Genomic DNA, 6,155 nt, shown 5'->3' on the forward strand with positions numbered 1-6,155 from the left:
CAGGCGTCTGGTGGTGAGGGAGTGGTGGTGAAGGAGGCACAAGACCTCCATGTCCTCGGCAGAGTGGGAGGGGGAGTTGAAATGTTGGGCCACGGGGCGGTTTGGTTGATTGATGCGGGTGTCTCAGAGATGTTCCCTAAAGCGCTCTGCTAGGAGGCGCCCAGTCTCCCCAATGTAGAGGAGACCGCATCGGGAGCAACGGATACAATAAGTGATATTAGTGGATTTGCAGGTAAAACTTTGATGGATGTGGAAGGCTCCTTTAGGGCCTTGGATAGAGGTGAGGGAGGAGGTGTGGGCACAGGTTTTACAGTTCCTGCGGTGGCAGGGGAAAGTGCCAGGATGGGAGGGTGGGTCTTAGGGGGGGCGTGGAACTGACCAAGTAGTCACAGAGGGAACGGTCTTTGCGGAAGGCGGAAAGGGGTGGGGAGGGAAATATATCCCTGGTGGTGGGGTCTTTTTGGAGGTGACGGAAATGTCGGCAGATGATTTGGTTTATGCGGAGGTTTGTAGGGTGGAAGGTGAGCACCAGGGGCGTTCTGTCCTTGTTACGGTTGGAGGGGTGGGGTCTGAGGGCGGAGGTGAGGGGTGGGGTCTGAGGGCGGAGGTGCGGGATGTGGATGAGATGCGTTGGAGAGCATCTTTAACCACGTGGGAAGGGAAATTGCGGTCTCTAAAGAAGGAGGCCATCTGGTGTGTTCTATGGTGGAACTGGTCCTCCTGGGAGCAGATACGGCAGAGGCGGAGGAATTGGGAATACGGGATGGCATTTTTGCAAGAGATAGGGTGGGAAGAGGTGTAATCCAGGTAGCTGTGGGAGTTGTAAAAAATGTCAAGTCGGTCGTCACTAATGGAGATGGAGAGGTCCAGGAAGGTGAGGGAGGTGTCAGAGATGGTCCAGGTAAATTTAAAGTCAGGGTGGAATGTGTTGGTGAAGTTGATGAATTGCTCAATCTCCTCGCGGAAGCACGAGGTGGGGCCAATGCAGTCATCAAAGTAACGGAGGAAGAGGTGGGGAGTGGTGCCGGTGTAATTACGGAAGATTGACTGTTCTACATAGCCAACAAAGAGACAGGCATAGCTGCGGCCCATACGTGTGCCCATGGCTACCCCTTTGGTCTGGAGAAAGTGGGAGGATTCAAAGGAGAAATTGTTAAGGGCGAGGACCAGTTCGGCCAAACGAATGAGTGTGTTGGTGGAAGGGTATTGTTGGGGATGTCTGGAGAGGAAAAAACGGAGGGCTTGGAGGCCCTGGTCATGGCGGATGGAGGTGTAGAGGGATTGTATATACATGGTGAAGATGAGGCGTTGGGGACCGGGGAAACGGAAGTCTTGGAGGAGGTGGAGGGCGTGGGTGGTGTCTCGAACGTATGTGGGGAGTTCCTGGACTGGGGGGATAGGACAGTGTCGAGGTAGGTAGAGATGAGTTCAGTGGAGCAGGAGCATGCTGAGACAATGGGTCGGCCAGGGTGGTCAGGCTTGTGGATCTTGGGAAGGAGGTAGAACTGGGCAGTGCGGGGCTCCTGGACTATGAGGTTGGAAGCTGTGGGTGGGAGATCTCCTGAGGTGATGAGGTTCTGTATGGTCTGGGAGATGATGGTTTGGTGATGGGGGGGTGGGGTCATGGTCGAGGGGGCAGTAGGAAGTGTCCTCGTTAGCGTTTGGCTTCAGCGGTGTAGAGGTCAGTGCGCCAGACTACCACTGCGCCCCCTTTATCCGCTGGCTTAATTGTGAGGTTGGGATTAGAGCAGAGGGATTGGATGGCTGCGCAGCATCTGCAGTCATTGTTTTTACCCTGTTACAAATTCCAGACTAGCCCCACTGGAGAAAAACTACCCACAGAAAATTTCTAATGTTGCTGATAGTGTAACATATTTTAATAAATGCAATATAGCTGGGGAATTGTGATGTTAAAATAGTATTGAAGAATATAAGCAGATCTGAGTGGAGAAGCAAACATTACGAGTCAGAGTCAGATGAAAAGCGTGGAAACAGACCCTTCGGTCAAACTCGTCCATGCCGACCAGATATCCCAACCCAATCTAGTCCCATTTGCCAGCACCTGGCCCATATCCCTCCAAACCTTTCGTATTCATATACTCATCCAAATGCCTCTTAAATGCTGCAATTGTACCAGCCTCCACTATATCCTCTGGCAGCTTATTCCATACCCATACCACGCTCGGTGTGAAAAAGTTGTCCCATAGGTCTCTTTTATATCTTTCCCCTCTCACCCTAAACCTATGCCCTCTAGTTCTGGACTCCCCCACCCCCAGGGAAAAGACTTTGCCTATTTACCTTATCCATGCCCCTCATAATTTTGTAAACCTCTATAAGGTCACCCCTCAGCCTCTGACACTCCAGGGAAAACAACCCCAGCCCGTTCAGCCTCTCCCTATAGCTCACATCCTCCAACCCTGGTAACATCCATGTAAATCTTTTCTGAACCCTTCAAGTTTCACAATATCTTTCCTATAGGAAGGAGACCAGAACTGCACATAATATTCCAACAATGGCCTAACCAATGTCCTGTACAGCTGTAACATGACCTCCCAACTCCTGTACTCAATACTCTGACCAATAAAGGAAAGCATACCAAACACCACCTTCACTATCCTATCTACCTGCGACTCCACTTTCAAGGAGCTATGAACCTGCACTCCAAGGTCTCTTGGTTCAGCAACACTCCCCAGGACCTTACCATTAAGTGTATAAGTCCTGCAAAGATTTGCTTTCCCAAAATGCAGCACCTCGCATTTATCTGAATTAAACTCCACCTGCCACGTCTTGGCCCATCAAGATCCTGTTGTAATCTGAGGTAACCCTCTTCGATGTCCACGACACCTCCAATTTTGGTGTCATCTGCAAACTTACTAACTGTACCTCTTATGCTCGCATCCAAATCATTTATGTAAATGACAAAAAGTGGAGGACCCAGCACCGATCCTGGTGGCACTCCACTGGTCACAGGCCTCCAGTCTGAAAAACAACCCTCCACTACCACCATCTGTCTTCTACCTTTGAGCCAGTTCTGTATCCAAATGGCTAGTTCTCCCTGTATTCCATGAGATCTAACCTTGCTAATCAGTCTCCCATGGGGAACCTTGTTGAACGCCTTACTGAGGTGTATATAGATCACGTCTACTGCTCTGCCCTCATCAATCCTCTTTGTTACTTCCTGAAAACATTCAATCAAGTTTATGAGACATGGTTTCCCACGCACCAAGCCATGTTGACTATCTCTAATTAGTCCTTGCCTTTCCAAATACATGTACATGCTGTCCCTCAGGATTCCCTCCAACAACTTGCCCACCACCAAGGTCAGGCTCACTGGTCTTTAGTTCCCTGGCTTTACCACCCATCTTAAATAGTGGCAAGCATGACTCCGGCTCAGTTCTGAAGAGTCGTCACACTGGACTTCAAATGTTAACTCTATTTCTCCTCACAGATACTGTCGAACCTGCTTAGTGTTTCCAGCACTTTGTTTCTTTTTAAATTTCTGTTGTCTGAATAGGGCAGGAGCAAAAAAAAAGGCAGAAGTTGATTTATGTTTCTCAACTGAAGAAAATTAGCACTACGCGTAGGAATAAGTTGTATATGAAATATGCAAAAATGTGCCAGATCAGGCACGATGGGCCGAATGGCCTAATTCTATTCCTATATCTTATGATGCAACCCTTTGAAATCACATATCATTCAAATTGATCAAAGCCAATTTAATTTTGGCTTTTAAACCGGAGTCATTGAGATATACAGCACAGGAACAGACTCTTCGATACCAACTCGTCTGTGCTGACCAGATATCCTAACATAATCTAGTCCCATATTCTCTAAACTTTCCTATTCACACACCCATCCAGATGCCTTTTAAATGTTGCATTTGTACCAGCCTCCACCATTTCTTCTGGCAGCTCCTTCCATAATTGGAGACAGGTGGTAAATGCAGAAGCTTCCTGGACAGCCATCTTCCAGAAGATGGACAAGTGTGGATTAAGCCAATTGAAGTTTTTTTTTATTCATTCAGGGGGTGACAGCATAATTGGCCACTCCAGCATTTATTGTCCATCCCTAATTGCCTGGGGGCAGTTAAGTTAATTTGGAGTCACAAGTAGGCCAGACCAGGTAAGGAGGGCAGTTCCCTTTCATAAAAGGACATTGGTGAAACAGATGGGTTTTTCTGACAATCAGCCATGATTCATAGTCATAATTAGATTCTTAATTCCAGATATTTATTGAATTCACCATCTGCTGTGGCAGAATCTGAACCCAGGTCCCCTGAACGTAATCTAGTGACCCAGGTAAAGAATCTAGCAATAATATCACTAGGCTATTGCCTCCTCTTGGGCCAGCCATGGCCCAATCCTTAGAAATAAGGATGGGAGGAAAGATGGACTTTGTACTGCTGACCAATACAAATGAATTGAATCCAAACTGGTTTTATTGCTGGGAGAAAGTGAGGACTGCAGGTGCTGGAGATCAGAGCTGAAAATGTGTTGCTGGAAAAGTGCAGCAGGTCAGGCAGCATCCAAGGAGCAGGAGAATCGACGTTTCGAGCATGAGCCCTTCTTCAGGAATGAGGAGAAGGTGCCAAGCAGGCTAAGATAAAAGGTAGGGAGGAGGGACTTGGGGGAGGGGCGTTGGAAATGCGATAGGTGGAAGGAGGTTAAGGTGAGGCCAGAGTGGGGGTGGGGGTGAAGAGGTCAGGAAGAAGATTGCAGGCTAGGAAGGTGTTGCTGAGTTCGAGGGTTGGGACTGAGACAAGGTGGGGGGAGGGGAAATGAGGAAACTGGAGAAGTCTGAGTTCATCCAGTGTGGTTGGAGGGTTCCTAGGCGGAAGATGAGGTGCTCTTCCTCCAGCTGCCGTGTTGCCATAGTCTGGCGATGGAGAAGTCCAAGGACCTGCATGTCCTTGGTGGAGTGGGAGGGGGAGTTGAAGTGTTGAGCCACAGGGTGGTTAGGTTGGTTTGTCCTCAAACGTTCTGCAAGTAGGCGGTCTGTCTCCCCAATATAGAGGAGGCCACATCGGGTGCAGCAGATGCAGTAAATGATGTGTGTGGAGGTGTAGGTGAATTTGTGGCGGATATGGAAGGATCCCTTGGGGCCTTGGAAGGAAGTAAGGAAGGGGGGAGGTGTGGGTGCAAGTTTTGCATTTCTTGCGGTTTCAGGGGAAGGTGCCGGGAGTGGAGGTTGGGTTGGTGGGGGATGTGGACCTGACGAGGGAGTCACGGAGGGAGTGGTCTTTTCGGAACGTTGTCACTCTACTTCTGCAAATTAAATGTATCTATAGTTCTCATGACAGATAGTTCTGTAATCACTCTAATGCTTCCATATTTGCAATGATTTTCTTTTACTTAGCTGCTTTGTGTGAAGTCATGCCGAACTATGATCTGTTTGAGTGTTTCCCAAGCATAGATAATGAATAAATACTAACTCCACAGTTCTTATCAGGTGATCTCACTGTCACTTCATGACCTGTTCAGGTTTATTAGATATTACACAAAAACGTGTTCATGTTTAAATAAGCCCAAGGTCTTTTCCTACTAAGTGAAAGTGCAAAGTTTAATAAATCAATCATCAGGTAAGAATCTTTCAAATCAAAATCTGTTAACATAATAGCTTAGCGAGTTTTGAGAAGATTTGTAGCTCAGGTTGAGGTTTTGGATATAGGTTTGCTCGCTGAGCTGAAAGGTTCATTTCCAGATGTTTCGTTACCTTTCTAGGTAACATCTTCAGTAGGCCTCATGTGGAGCAATGCTGAAAATTCCTGCTTTCTATCAATCAACATTAACCTGGCCAAGAAAACACTGACTACACTATTAGAAGACCCAAAGACTTGTACATCAAACACCACGAACTTCATCAATAAGGAGAATATCATCAAGCTAGTGGACCGATGCCTTTCCACCCACTTCACCTTCAACAACAGAAACTACAGACAAACCAATGGAACACCCATGGGATCTCCGATATCAGGGTTCTTAGCAGAGGCAGTAATGCAGAGACTTGAGCAAACAGCTCTGCCAACCATCCAACCCAAACTTCCATATCTGCCACAGATTCACCTGCACCTCCACACACATCATCTATTGCATCCTCTGCACCCGATGTGGCCTCCTCTATATTGGGGAGACAGGCCGGCTACTTGCAGAGCGTTT

The sequence above is a fragment of the Chiloscyllium plagiosum genome, unplaced genomic scaffold (genome assembly GCF_037043375.1).
Source record: "Chiloscyllium plagiosum isolate Xiang-an unplaced genomic scaffold, Cpla_swu_hap1 HiC_scaffold_26, whole genome shotgun sequence".
In the NCBI taxonomy this organism is placed as follows: domain Eukaryota; kingdom Metazoa; phylum Chordata; class Chondrichthyes; order Orectolobiformes; family Hemiscylliidae; genus Chiloscyllium; species Chiloscyllium plagiosum.